General features: G+C 36.0%; 1 long non-coding RNA gene across 1 annotated transcript; it reads left to right on the top strand.

Moving 5' to 3' along the window:
- The first annotated feature begins 10,908 nt into the window (after positions 1–10,908).
- Positions 10,909–12,105, top strand: LOC121786368. Its single transcript, XR_006047144.1, has 2 exons — positions 10,909–11,473; positions 11,919–12,105. It is a non-coding gene; the product is annotated as an uncharacterized LOC121786368 (long non-coding RNA).
- The last annotated feature ends 4,054 nt before the right edge of the window (positions 12,106–16,159 follow it).

Raw genomic sequence — 16,159 nt, forward strand, 5'->3', positions numbered from 1 at the left:
AGGCTTGTTAAACCCTTAGGGAAAACAAGAAACGTGCGCCAAACATCGAAACATGGCACAACTTAAATTAAACGGGTCAGGATAAACGTTCATTACGTATCACAAATAATGCATTACAGAAACTAAAATACGCATTATACTCTACAATATGTACATTATGTATATCAGTAAAAAAATACCTATGCGCTATGCATGTGCAACTCCATCTGAATTACTGCAGCTCGTGTATTTGGACAATGTTTTTTAGACTTAGAACATACTACACCCTAGCCCCTAGGCTTGTTAAACCCTTAGGGAAAACAAGAAACGTGAACCAAATATCGAAACATGGCACAACTTGTTAAAACCCTTAGGAAAAACAAGATACGTGAACCAAACATCGAAACACGATACAACTTAAATTAAACTGGTCAGGATAAATGTTCATTACATATCACAAATAATGCATTACAGAAACTAAACTGCGCATTATACTAGTTGTTTGGCGCACGTTTCTTGTTTTCCCTAAGGGTTTAACAAGCATATGGGCTAGGGTGTAGTATGTTCTAAGTCGACAGAACGTTGTCCCAATACACGAGCCGCAGTAATTCATCTGGGGTTGCAAATTCATAGCGCGTAGGTTTTTTTTACCGATATACATAATGTACATATTATATAGTATAATGCACAGTTTAGTTTCTGTAATGCATTATTTGTGATATGTAATGAACATTTATCCTGAGCCATTTAATTTAAGTTGTGCCATGTTTCGATGTTTGGTTAACGTTTCTTGTTTTCCCTAAGGGTTTAGCAAGCTTAGGGGCTAGGGTGTAGTATGTTCGAAGTCTATAAAACATAATACCGAAATTAAATGGTGCATTTTGCCTCAAACACTCATGACATACTATTGGAAAATATGATTTTAGTGTAAGTGAACAAATAATTTATAGAAATCAATTATTCTAAGACATTTAATTTGTTTTAGATAATAGACACGCTAATACTAGGATACGAAATCTTCTTGATCCAATTAAAATTTTTTTGAAGATACGAAATAAAATATTGAACGTGTGTAAAAAATCAATTAGTTTGGAAGAGAAAATCATGGGATTTTCCATAACTACCATCAACTTTAATTCCCTAAAATATCCTTTTCTCATTTTTTAATGAATTAATTTAACATAAGTTAGCATTATTTGGAGCCGTTAGATCTTTAGAATGAATGGCTGAGATTAAAAAAGAAATAGGAGAAAAGATAAAAAAAGGAAATGCATACATCCTCTATATATATATATATATATATATATATATATATATATATATATATAGGGGGATGTATTCATTTCCTTTTCCTATATTTCCTCCTTTTTCCTTCTTAATATCAGCCATTAGATTAGAGAAATGGATGGTCAAGATCAACATTGGGTAATTAATCCCGTGTTGCATTAATTGTCCTATTTTGTGCATTATGAGGGTACAATAGTAATCTAATAATGGCTGGAAATCGCTACGAATAATGCACCACATGGTCACGAGTAATGCATATAATTGACTATATAATGCACAATATGTGAACTGCAATGCATACGAAGAAGATGTACCATGTTATGATGTTTGGACACACGTTTCTTGTTTCCCCTAAGGGTTTAATAAGCTTAGGGGCTAGGGTATAGTACGTAGACACGTATGTAATCTTCACATGGTAACGAATAATGGATATAATTGACTATATAATGCACAATTTGTGAACTGCAATGCATACGAACAAGATGTGCTGTGTTATGATGTTTGACACACGTTTCTTGTTTCCCCTAAGGGTTTAATAAGTTTAGGGGCTAGGGTATAGCACGTACGCATTAATAACAAATTATAAAACGATACGAATAATTCACCAAATTGTCACGAGTAATGGATGTTATTACCTATATAATGCACAATATGTGAACTGCAATGCATACGAATAAGATGTACCGTGTTATGATGTTTGACACACGTTTCTTGTTTCCCCTAAGGGTTTAATAAGCTTAGGGGCTAGGGTATAGTACGTAGACATTACTAAATGCACGTATGTAATCTTCAATCCGTTGATTAACCCATATACACAATACCTCTAATAATGCATAATATACTGAGATAATGACAATTAACAGCTACATAATGCACTACCTAAACCAAATAATGCACATACGTATATTCCAATAACAACAATTTGTTAGTAATGTCTACGTACTATACCCTAGCCCCTAAGCTTATTAAACCCTTAGGGGAAACAAGAAACGTGTGTCAAACATCATAATATGGTACATCTTATTCGTATGCATTGCAGTTCACATATTGTGCATTATATAGTTAATAACATCCATTACTCGTGACAATTTAGTGAATTATTCGTATCGTTTTATAATTTGTTATTAATGCGTACGTACTATACCCTAGCCCCTAAGCTTATTAAACCCTTAGGGGAAACAAGAAACGTGTGTCAAACATCATAACACAGCACATCTTGTTCGTATGCATTGCAGTTCACAAATTGTGCATTATATAGTCAATTATATCCATTACTCGTTACCATGTGAAGATTACATACGTGTCTAGGTACTATACCCTGGCCGCTAAGCTTATTAAACCCTTAGGGGAAACAAGAAACGTGTGTCCAAACATCATAACATGGTACATCTTATTCGTATGCATTGCAGTTCACATAATGTGCATTATATAGTCAATTATATGCATTACTCGTGACCATGTGGTGCATTATTCGCAGATACCAAAATGTGGCAGTTACTTTTCTGTCAAATGTCAATAATAACCCTGTAATGCATACAACCACCTTCTATAATGCAACACGGAACCAGTTTTATAGAATCAATCTGATCCGTTGATGCCTTAGATCTAACGCGTAATATTAAGAAGGAAAAAGAATCTAAGATGTGAAAAGGAGAATAACGCTCCCCTATATATATATATATATGGATGTATTCATTTCCTTTTCCTATATTTCCTCCTTTTTCCTTCTTAATATCAGCCATTAGATTAGAGAAATGGACGGTCAAGATCAACATTGGGTAATTAATCCCGTGTTGCATTATTTGTCCTATTTTGTGCATTATGAGGGTACAATAGTAATCTAATAATGGCTGGAAACCGCTACGAATAATATACCACATGGTCACGAGTAATGCATATAATTGCCTATATAATGCACAATATGTGAACTGCAATGCATACGAACAAGATGTGTTGTGTTATGATGTTTGACACACGTTTCTTGTTTCCCCTAAGGGTTTAATAAGCTTAGGGGCTAGGGTATAGTACGTAGACACGTATGTAATCTTCACATGGTAACGAATAATGGATATAATTGACTATATAATGCACAATTTGTGAACTGCAATGCATACGAACAAGATGTGCTGTGTTATGATGTTTGACACACGTTTCTTGTTTCCCCTAAGGGTTTAATAAGCTTAGGGGCTAGGGTATAGCACGTACGCATTAATAACAAATTATAAAACGATACGAATAATTCACCAAATTGTCACGAGTAATGGATGTTATTAACTATATAATGCACAATATGTGAACTGCAATGCATACGAATAAGATGTACCATGTTATGATGTTTGACACACGTTTCTTGTTTCCCCTAAGGGTTTAATAAGCTTAGGGACTAGGATATAGTACGTAGACATTACTAAATGCACGTATGTAATCTTCAATCCGTAGATTAACCCATATACACAATACCTCTAATAATTCATAATATACTGAGATAATGACAATTAACAGCTACATAATGCACTACCTAAACCAAATAACGCACATACGTATATTCCAATAACAACAATTTGTTAGTAATGTCTACGTACTATACCCTAGCCCCTAAGCTTATTAAACTCTTAGGGGAAACAAGAAACGTGTGTCAAACATCATAACATGGTACATCTTATTCGTATGCATTGCAGTTCACATATTGTGCATTATATAGTTAATAACATCCATTACTCGTGACAATTTGGTGAATTATTCGTATCGTTTTATAATTTGTTATTAATGCGTACGTACTATACCCTGGCCCCTAAGCTTATTAAACCCTTAGGGGAAACAAGAAACGTGTGTCAAACATCATAACACAGCACATCTTGTTCGTATGCATTGCAGTTCACAAATTGTGCATTATATAGTCAATTATATCCATTACTCGTTACCATGTGAAGATTACATATGTGTCTACGTACTATACCCTAGCCCCTAAGCTTATTAAACCCTTAGGGGAAACAAGAAACGTGTGTCCAAACATCATAACATGGTACATCTTATTCGTATGCATTGCAGTTCACATATTGTGCATTATATAGTCAATTATATGCATTACTCGTGACCATGTGGTGCATTATTCGCAGATACCAAAATGTGGCAGTTACTTTTCCGTCAAATGTCAATAATAACCCTGTAATGCATACAACCACCTTCTATAATGCAACACGGAACCAGTTTTATAGAATCAATCTGATCCGTTGATGCCTTAGATCTAACGCGTAATATTAGGAAGGAAAAAGGATCTCAGATGTGAAAAGGAGAATAACGTTCCCATATATATATATAGTCATGATCTATGGCAAACACCTCTTAACCATATAACTAGAGAACCAATAATAGCCACAAGATCAAAAAAATCAAGGGCTAGTATTAATTTTTGAATTTAATGAGATATTAGTTCTCTCAATCCCAAATTTACTCTTAAATAACAAGGCAGGGGTATTCTGGTCATTGCATAGCCTATTGAATTAACTCCAAAATCAGGTTAGGTTGCAAAAGTTGAATTCATTTGAAACCGCGTCTTCTTCTCCGCTGCCGCCGCAACGCCTGCGGAATCACGGAAGCGAGGAATCGATCAATTCGCGCACCAAAGGCGGCGATCCTCTGGAGAAAATTGATTCGTGGCTGCATGATTTGGTGCCGGATTGACGTGGGATTGGATGCTCGGCCGCCATCCTTCAATAGAGCGTGCTTGGCTAGGAAAAAGATCAAGGCCGCAAAGCTGCGCATATTGAGGATTATGCGTGGTGGGGGCAATAATCTTACTGTATTTGAGCTAGAGAAAGCGAGGAAGAAGCCGATTAAAAGGAAATGTGGTGTGGAGATTGAGTGGGAAGATCTCATTATTGAAACTCTGCTCCTTCATAACGTGGAGGAAGAGGAGAGTGAAAAAGGACATTACAATGCTTTGTTAGACTTGCATGTGTTTGCTCATGTTAATGAATGATGAAGCCTCTGTTAAGATTTATGGTTCTCGTCACCTAAACCAAAATAGTCCATTCTGCATAACAAATGTATAAAGTTTTGTGAAACACTAAGTTTTTGCAATTTGCGTATGAGGCAATTTGTGAAACACCAGGGTTATAGAGAGGTTTCTTTGATTTTTTGTTATAGTGATGTATTTTGTTAACATCAGTGAAGTAAAATCATGGTTATAGTGATGGGTTTTGTTAATAACAGTGAAGTAAAATCATGCTAATAGTGATGTTTTTTGTAAACAAGAGTGAAGTAAAAATCATGCTAAGAGTGATGTATTTTGTAAACAAGAGTGAAGTAAAATCACGCTAAGAGTGATGTATTTTGTAAACAAAAGTGAAGTAAAGTCATGCTAAGAGTGATGTGTTTTGTAAACAAGAGTGAAGTAAAGTCATGCTAAGAGTGATGTGTTTTGTAAACAAGAGTGAAGTAAAATCATGCTAAGAGTGATGCGTTTTGTAAACAAGGGTGGAGTAAAATCAGAATAAGAGTGGTGTGTTTTGTAAACAAGGGTGAAGTAAAATCAGAATAAGAGTGATGTGTTTTGTGAACAAGAGTGAAGTAAAATCAGAATAAGAGTGAAGTGTTTTGTGAACAAGAGTAAAGTAAAATCAGAATAAGAGTGATGTGTTTTGTAAACAAGAGTGAAGTAAAATCAGAATAAGAGTGACGTGTTTTGTGAACAAGAGTGAAGTAAAATCAGAATAAGAGTGACGTGTTTTGTGAACAAGAGTGGAGTAAAATCAGAATAAGAGTGACGTGTTTTGTGAACAAGAGTGAAGTAAAATCAGAATAAGAGTGACGTGTTTTGTAAACAAGAGTGAAGTAAAATCAGAATAAGAGTGATGTGTTTTGTAAACAAGAGTGAAGTAAAATCAGAATAAGAGTGATGTGTTTTGTGAACAAGAGTGAAGTAAAATCAGAATAAGAGTGACGTGTTTTGTGAACAAGAGTGAAGTAAAATCAGAATAAGAGTGACGTGTTTTGTGAACAAGGGTGAAGTAAAATCAGAATAAGAGTGACGTGTTTTGTAAACAAGAGTGAAGTAAAATCAGAATAAGAGTGATGTGTTTTGTAAACAAGAGTGAAGTAAAATCATAATAAGAGTGATGTGTTTTGTAAACAAGAGTGAAGTAAAATCAGAATAAGATATTTTTTATGAATATATTACTCTCTATTCTCGAAGATATTTTAATGAATATAGAGATAATTTAATATTTAATGTGCTATTTGTCCTCAAAATTAACAAGAAAGGCTAAAACTACATTCTCATTCATGCCAATTGCCAAGGGTTTTGCATTGGACTCTGCTACTGTCAAATTCTGAAAGGGAAGAAGATCCATTAACATAGTTGCTGCGTTCTTCTCTAATTTGATTCGCTTTTAAATGTGATTTATATGGATTTAGCTTCTCTGGAAAAAGTTTATCCCTTCCCCATTTCCTTATGTTTTCCCGGCTGACCTGATTCCAAACGAGCTTCCAATCAAACAATTTCAGAGCTACACTAAAAGCGACTAATCGGCAGTCATGGATAAATATAATCATCTGCAAGTCGAGTTCCGATCAACAAAGTAGGAAAGGAAATGATCAAAAAGGTTTAATTCAGTCAATCAATATCCAGATAAAAATAAATTAAATCAAATCAATCAAATAAAAAGAGGATACCCTTGGGCAACAAGGGCGATAGATCGATCAGAGCAATGCCTGACGCGGATCTGAGTGAGGGAACCTGACAATGCCCACGTCCATTTCCTTCTGTTTTCCCGGATGATGCCGGCAATGGTCACGACACAGTGGCTATTTCATAATGTAATTGTCAAATGTACCCTTGGCCTATTTTGTATTATTAAAATAAATAATATTTGTTCTATTAAGATGTGTGGCTGAGATTTGTTCTCTAGTTATACACTTAAGATTAGTTATATCTTGATCACTACTCTATATATATATATATATATATAGGGTTGTGATCAATTGAGATTTTTTAGCCTAATTGAGAATTGAGATGCATTATTAGCCACTCATTTTTATTAAATGAGTGGTCCAGAATTTACCACATGGAAAATATTTTTACATTAATTAATTGTGAAAGGGAAGAATGGTAATTTCATCATACATTTTATTTAATAAATATTTTTTTATTTTTTTAAAAAAAATTAATTTTTTTTTTCGATTTTTTATTTTTTTATTATTTTTATTTTTATGTCAACTACATATACAATTCATGTCAACTACACACATATAATGTCAACTACATATACAATTCATGTCAACTGCACATATATAATGTCAACTACATATACGATTCATATCACCTATACACATATAATGTCAACTATAACCTGTTGACATTTGATTTGCAGGCTATTGACATTTGATGTGCAGGGCTATTGACATTTGATGTGCAGGCTACACATCGTAGTTGACATCGCGTGAAAATTAAAAAAATTAAAAAAAATTTATAAATTTTTTTTTAAAAAATTTTAAAAAAAAAAAAAAAATTTAAAAAATAAAAAAATAAAAATTTTTAGTTGTTGACATTTTAATACGAGTTGTTGACATTTGATATTCTGGCTATTGAAATGAAATGACGATAATACCCTTAGTTGATATAATCTACTTGTAGTTGACATTTCAAAATGAGTGGCTGAAAATTCATCTCAATTCTCAATTAAGCTAAAAAATCTCAACCTAACAAGACCCTTATATATATATATATATATATATATATATATAGGGTAGTGATCTATGGCAAACACCCCTTAACCAAATAACTAGAGAACAAATCATAGCCACAAGATCAAGAAAATCAAGGGCTATTATTAATACATGTAATTTTTGAATTTAAAGGAGAAATTAGTTCCCCTATCACTAATTTACTTCATAATAACAAGACGGGGGTATAATGGTCATTGCACAAATAAAATTAGGGTTAAACTCTAATTAGTCGCTCATTCCTGAAAATCATTTCTCCCGCTCTTCTATTTTCTTCTCTTCTCTACTCTCTTCTTCTCGTTGAGGGAGGTGGCAGTGGGGGTGTAGAGGAGCGAGAGAGGTTTTTATGGGTGGTGAGGTCGTCGCCGACGGAGGAGCAGGCGGTATCTGAAGCCGCCGGAGCCGGATTTGGAGGAGCTGCTGCCGGCGGGGTTCGTGGAGCGGATGGGGGAGGGGGATGGTGGTGAAGTTTGTGGAGCAGATGGCGGCGTGGCCGATGTACGCGGAGCATCACTTCAACAGGGTGGTGTTCGTGGAGTACATGGAGGTGGCAGTGAGGGCGGTGGAGGATGAGGAGGGGATCCTGTCGATGGATGTGGAGGCTTTCAACAAACAAGTGGAAGCCAGAAGCGTTTATCAACAAGTTCAACCAGAATATGAGATTGCAGAGGCAAGAGTCTGATCAGAGGTTTTTAGATATGATCAAACGAGGACTCTAATTGATCTGCCTAGCTAGCTTGTGTTTTGATTAATGAACATTGTTTTTTGCTTGTTTCATTTAAATCCTGATGGGAATTGTAGATGTAATTGCAATGTTTAATCTTTTCATTAGGTATGTAGTTGCTCTCTTTCTCTAAAAAATAAGATGTGTAGAAGAAGCTGGTGAGTGGGACAGTGACATTCCAACACAACAGGGAATTCATAATTCTTCATTTAAATTACTTACAATTATTACTTAAAGTTAAATCCCATAATGAAGTAAAATCATACTAATAGTGATGTGTGTTGTTAACAACGGTGAAGTAAAATCATGCTAGTAGTGATGTGTTTTGTTAACAAGAGTGAACTAAAATCATGCTAAGAGTGATGTGTTTTGTAAACAAGAGTGAAGTAAAATCATGCTAAGAGTGATGTGTTTTGTTAACAACAGTGAAGTAAAATCATGCTAAGAGTGATGTGTTTTGTTAACAACAGTGAAGTAAAATCATGCTAAGAGTGATGTGTTTTGTAAACAAGAGTGAAGTAAAATCATGCTAAGAGTGATGTGTTTTGTTAACAAGAGTGAAGTAAAATCATGCTACGAGTGATGTGTTTTGTAAACAAGAGTGAAGTAAAATCATGCTAAGAGTGATGTGTTTTGTAAACAAGAGTGAAGTAAAATCATGCTAAGAGTGATGTGTTTTGTAAACAAGATTGAAGTAAAATCATGCTACGAGTGATGTGTTTTGTAAAGAAGAGTGAAGTAAAATCATGCTAAGAGTGATGTGTTTTGTAAACAAGAGTGAAGTAAAATCATAATAAGAGTGATGTGTTTTGTAAACAAGAGTGAAGTAAAATCATGCTAAGAGTGATGTGTTTTATAAACAAGAGTGAAGTAAAATCATGCTAAGAGTGATGTGTTTTGTAATTAAGAGTGAAGTAAAATCATGCTAAGAGTGATGTGTTTTGTAAACAAGAGTGAAGTAAAATCATAATAAGAGTGATGTGTTTTGTAAACAAGAGCGATGTAAAATCATAATAAGAGTGATGTGTTTTGTAAACAAGAGTGAAGTAAAATCATGCTAAGAGTGATGTGTATTGTAAACAAGAGTGAAGTAAAATAATGCTAAGAGTGATGTGGTTTGTAAACAAGAGTGAAGTAAAATCAAGCTAACAGTGATGTGTTTTGTAAACAAGAGTGAAGTGTTTTGTAAACAAGAGTGAAGTAAAATCACGCTAAGAGTGATGTGTTTTGTAAACAAGAGTGAAGTAAAATCAAGCTAAGAGTGATGTGTTTATCACTGTTTTGTAAACAATAGTGAAGTAAAACCACGCTAAGAGTGATGTGTTTTGTAAACAATAGTGAAGTAAAATCACGCTAAGAGTGATGTGTTTTGTAAACAAGAGTGAAGTAATATCATAATAAGAGTGATGTGTTAAATTATTAGGACCGTATATATTGGTTACCACTTTCGTCAACTCAATAATCAAAGTTTTTACATTTATATATAAGGAACTCATAGGTGGAATCAAAATAATCCTCATAATATTATTGTACTAGTATAGTAACAATTTATATTTCATAAAATAAATACTAATAGTAGAATACGATAACAATTACGTAGACATGTAATGGGGCATGCATCCTATCTAATGACATGAGCAATGAACGAATCCAACTCAATCCTCGAAACGCCGCCCGCCTCCGTCGCCTCCCTCACGGCGGCGCCCAGCTTCTCCGCCGTCTCCTTAATCCGACACCCTTCTTCCGACGCCATGAATCTCCTCACGACACTCTCAATCAACGACGCCTTCACTACTCCCGCCCTATCCTTCCACTCCCTCACCACAATCTCCGTCTTCAAAACATCTGCAACCAGCGCGGCGTTGCTCGGCTGGTCGGAATGCATAGGCCACGCCGCGATCGCCACCCCGCCGTCATGCTCTCCACGCACGAATTCCACCCCCGCGATCGCGGAAGCAAGGCGAGCATTGCGGCTACGCCAGCAGCTGCACCTACGCAGATTTGGAAGGAAATCAATGGATATTTGATCGCAGATTTGAAGGAGAAAGAAAGGAAACCTACGCAGATTTAAATTTCATATTGTAATTTCTAAAATACCCTTGGCCTATTTTATATAATTAAAATAAATAATATTTGTTCCATTAAGATTTGTGTCTGAGATTTGTTCTCTAGTTATACACTTAAGATTAGTTATATCTTGATCACTACCCTATATATATATATATATATATATATATATAATTTTCTTCCCTTCCCTTCGACCCTCACTCTCCCGCGATGGCGGCTCAAGATTTCCGCCGTTTCGCTCAGGTAATGGATGATCTCGACACCACATTAGGGAACTGACCGCCAACAATCTGACTCTAAGTCGCCGTCAATTGAGAGATAAAGGGCGTCAATTGAGAGATAAAGCTCAAGAAGATATCAACAACGGCCGTTTGCTTGAAGAACGCGAGAAGCGCAGATCTGTGCAAGCCCAGAGAATGAGCATAATCAACAAGCTCACCGACCAAACTGTGTTTATTAGAGAGGAAGCGGAAGTTAATCTGATTGAGCGAGAGCGCTGTAACTTGGCCATGAGAGTGCTCACCAACAGTCCAGAATTGTATCAGATTGCGTTGAATAGCAGACTGCAGGTAGAACTAGTCGAGATCGCTGCCCCCAATCAAGATGAAGAGGGTGAGGATAGCGATGAAGATGATTCTGACTATGTGCCAGAAGAAGAAGACTCGGATTCGGACTGAGAGCGTTCCATCTCAGGTAGATTTTAATTGAATTTATCACTGGGTTCTTGATTTGTTTGCTTTAAATTTTATGAATTGGTGTTCTATCTAATTGGGATTATCTTTGGATCGTTTTGAATTTAAACACTAGGCTTCTTGATTGGTGTGTTATAATTCAAATAGTGTTCCATCTGATTGGGAATATTTTTGGATCATTTCAAATTTAACTTAATTGATCTTTCGTTGTTGATTGCTTTGTTTTAATTGAATATTGGGAATATTTTTTTAATTTTTTAGGTTTGAATATCATTTGAAATTCAATTGGTTTGATTTATAGGTTTAATTGTCTAAAACACGATTAATTTGGGGTATAGTTTTAGTGGTTTGAATTGGTGTTCTTGATTTTTTATTGATTTATTTTAGGTAATTTTATGTTAGCACATTTAAGTGATTAATAATTTCTCTATTCTTGGTTTATGCAGGAATTTCTGCGCGCGGAAGAATTCTTTTCTCGAATTTTTAATTGTTGATATCTACGGTTTCCAGTTACAAAATAAGTTGACTCAGTTACAAAAAGTGTAAAAATGTTGAGTTTTCTTGATTGCTCTATTTTCCACTTTTGTTGATTGCAATTGCAATTGCATTTGCATTTCCGTCGTAAATGCAAAATTACTGTTCTCATTTTTTTTTTTTTTTTTTTGCGTTTTCCCTATTTTATATTTACAAATGCTTTTTTCTAAAAATGCGGAGTTTAGATCATTGTCAATACAAAAAAGTACTACAGTATTATTTTTATATTATCTGCCTACTAATTTAATCCACTGTATTTGTTTGGGGCTCATTGTTTGGGCCAGTAACTTTTAGCATTATAGGCCATTTTACTAAATTGGTTTGGGCTATTGTATAATGTTATTCTTTTCTTGGGTAGGTGTTTTAATGTTTATTGGGCCATTTTATAAAGTTTTTTACATTCTAATTCTTATATGATTGTATTTAATTTTTATATTAATTATGATATTTACTTTTATTATATATTTCGAATTTGGTTTATTTAATATTTTATATGATTAATATAAAATATTGCTCATTAGATTCATTGTATTAATAATATGCTGTAATCAGGCATAGATTAGTTTAATTTAATTTAGAACAATCTTATCTCTATAATCAGCAAAATGAAATGCAATTGTATGCATGGCCCTCACCTAAAGTTGGGGCTTTGAGGTCTATAGGAGGATTGCAAACAAAGGCAAATAGATAAATATCATAAAACATTTCAAATAAAATAAAAACTAAATTGTATCTATACTGCAGAAGGCAGGAAAGAAAGACATAAAAGCAAGTTGAACTTCAGTTTGAGTTATTGTGGAGGGAAATTCTTCATACAACTAAACAACTATCTTTTGCAGCAAACAAGAAGATACTTGAGTGGTTAACGGGAGATATGAAGGATTCATATCAAGCATGAAAGCCTATGGATATCAAGGCTAGCATAATTATTTGAATCACAAAACGATGATTGGTCGTTCTATATAAATCACATAACGCCACTATAGCTTTACTTGAATTAGTTAAACATCCTTCTTTACTTTATCAATCAATGGAATCCTGAAATTATCCTCAACAATTATAATCCAAAAAAAAAAACCTCACGAGTCTGAAATCTCACTTTTTTCTACGATTCTATAAAAATATTTATTGTGCAACATCTGTCTTACAAAGTGAGTGCCAGAGAACTTATTGTAGAAAAGGTATAAATCTTTGTTATATTATTCACAATGATGGAGTACATTATAAATAGCCTAAGGAAAAGCTATACATGGTAAGAGATTCCTAATAATCTTCCTAATTAAATGGCTATAATCTTCTTCAAATCTTCTCCTGATTTTGTGTCATCTCCTTGATTGCAGAATATTCTCGATACTTTCCTTGATCTCCAACACTCCCCCTCAAATTAAGTGACGGGATTCCCGAAACTTAACTTGCCCAAAACATCTTGAAAATTCTTTACAAATACGGCTTTGGTTAAGATGTCTCCTAGTTGATCTTCAGATTTCACATAAGGAATTTCAATTATCTTCTCTTCAAGGTTCTCCTTTATGAAGTGTCGATCAATCTCGACGTGTTTGGTTCGATCATGCTGTACTGGATTCTCCGAAATGCTGATCGTTGTCTTATTATCGCAAAGTAACTTGCAAGTCTTCTGTGACTCCAAGTTTAGCTCCTTCATTATTCTCCTTAGCCAAAGAATTTCAGTCAGCCCACTTTTGATGCCTTGGAATTCGGCTTCTGCACTCGAGAGAGCCACTACTTTCTGTTTCTTGCTCCTCCAAGTGACCAAATTGCCACCCACAATACTCCATGTCCGGCGGTTCCCTTCAGGTAGCGCACTACTCTAAGTGTTGCCTCCCAATGTTCGTCCTGTGGGTTATGCATGAACTGACTAAGCACCCCAACTGCATATGCAATATCAGGCCGAGTGTGTGATAGGTAGATGAGTTTCCCTACCAGCCTTTGGTATCTCCCTCGATCAGTTGATACCGCTCCTTTGATTATTTGAAGGCCATGGTTCTGCACCATAGGAGTATCTGCTAGTTTGCACTCGAGCATCCCTATTTCCGTCAAAAGGTCGAGAACATATTTTCGCTGACTGATGAAGATTCCTTTTCCAGATCTGAGCACTTCGATTCCAAGGAAGTATTTGAGATCTCCTAGGTTCTTCATCTCAAACTCGGTAGCCCCCTTTAAGATCCTTTATTTCCTTTGTATCATCCCCCGTAATGATCATATCATCCACGTAGATTATCGGGCAAGTGATCTTTTCTCCTCTCCGTTTGATGAAAAGGGTGTGGTCCGAGTTACTCTGCCAATAGCCATATCGTTTCATTACTTCCGTGAATCTCCCGAACCAAGCTCTCGGGGACTGCTTCAATCCATATAGAGTTTTCTTTAACTTGCACACCTTGCCTTGTCCGAAATCCTCTGTGAAGCCTGGTGGCATCTCCATATAGATAGGATCCTTCAACTCTCCATGAAGGAATGCATTGGTGATGTCATACTGATGAAGTGGTCAGTCTTTGTTTGCTGCAATGGACAGTAAAACTCTTATAGTGGTAATTTTTGTGACTGCGGAGAATGTTTCTGAATAATCAACTCCATGAGTTTGCGTATACCCCTTTGCCACTAATCGAGCCTTGTATCGCTCAATGCTCCCATCTGGTCTCCGTTTGATTGTGAAGACCCATCTGCAGCTAACTGTATGTTTCCCATCGGGTAATGGGCTGACCTCCCAAGTGCCGTTTCGTTTTAGCGCTCTCATCTCGACGAGCATTGCCTCCCTCCAGTGCTTTATTTTGAAGGCTTCTTCAAAGGTTCTAGGAATCTCCTCTTCACACAATGCTGTGTGAAATGCCTTCGCCATTTTGGATATATTAGCTTCAACAAAATTAGCCACTGAGTATCTGTTTTTCTTCCCAATCCTTTCAAGCGAGTACCTTTTGGGTGGAACTCCTCTCGTACTTCGTGGGGGGAGTACATATTGTCTTGTATCCTGATCAATGGTAGTGTCTTCTTCTTCTTCTCCCTCTGTACTAATGGGGTCAGAAACAATATCTGAACTTTCAGGATTTGGGCTAGATATTACCTCGGATTCCGTCACGGTTGGATCAGAGGAGCGCGGCGGAAGCGTTGTTTGTCTCGATTCTGTAGACGGAATTGTCTCATGGATGGTGTCAGCTTGCTCTGTTGGTTCCGATTCAAAGTTACTTGGCCCATACCATCGAAGGGAGTCATTTTCTTGGGTCTCCCCCTATCTCACACTCTCCCCCTGAGTCCCAAGGTGGTAAAAGAATTCTGTTTCAAGGAAGTTGCAGTTCATGGTGGTAATAACCCGTTTGGTCTTGGGTTCATAACATCTATAGCCCTTTTGGTTGATCTCATACCCCACAAAAACGCACTTAATTGCACACGGGAAAAACTTATGCCTTTTGTGTTTTGGGACATGCACATAAACGGAGCAGCCAAAAGTCTTTGGTAGCAAGGAAAGAGCTGAAGGGATTTCAGTTAAGGTAGAGAGATGATCTAACGGGGTTTTTCGGTTTAGTATCTTTGTAGGGAGTCGGTTGAGGAGGTAAACTGAGGTGGCTACTGCTTCAGACCAAAAAGATTGTGGAACTTTTGAGTCGAATAGGAGGGCTCGGGTCATTTCAAGGATAATTCGATTTTTTCTTTCCGCTACTTCGTTCTGTTCTGGTGTGTAGGAACATGAAGTTTGGTGAATTAACCCATTATCGCTAAAAAACTTAGTCATTGAGCTATTTAATAATTCCCCCCATTATCAGACCGTAGGATCTTCACGGATGTTTGAAATTGGGTTTGAACCATTTTGTAAAATAACATGAATTTGTCACACACCTCAGATTTATGTTTCATGAAATATACCCAAGTAGTTCTACTGCAATCATCAACAAATATCACGAAGTATTTAAAACCTAGGTTAGTCCCTACAGGCGCCGGGCCCCACACATCAGAATGAACCAAGGAAAAAACAGTGTCAACACGAGTGTCATTTGGTTTAAAAGAGTTTCGGTGGCTCTTGGCCAAAACACAAGCTTCACATGAGAAGTCTTTAGGAACAAAAAGTTTAGGAAATAAGGATTTCAAATAACCCTGAGAGGTATGGCCCATCCGTCGGTGCCAAAGCCAAGTATCTTGAGTGGCGGAT

Source organism: Salvia splendens, chromosome 22 (genome assembly GCF_004379255.2).
Source record: "Salvia splendens isolate huo1 chromosome 22, SspV2, whole genome shotgun sequence".
Taxonomy (NCBI): domain Eukaryota; kingdom Viridiplantae; phylum Streptophyta; class Magnoliopsida; order Lamiales; family Lamiaceae; genus Salvia; species Salvia splendens.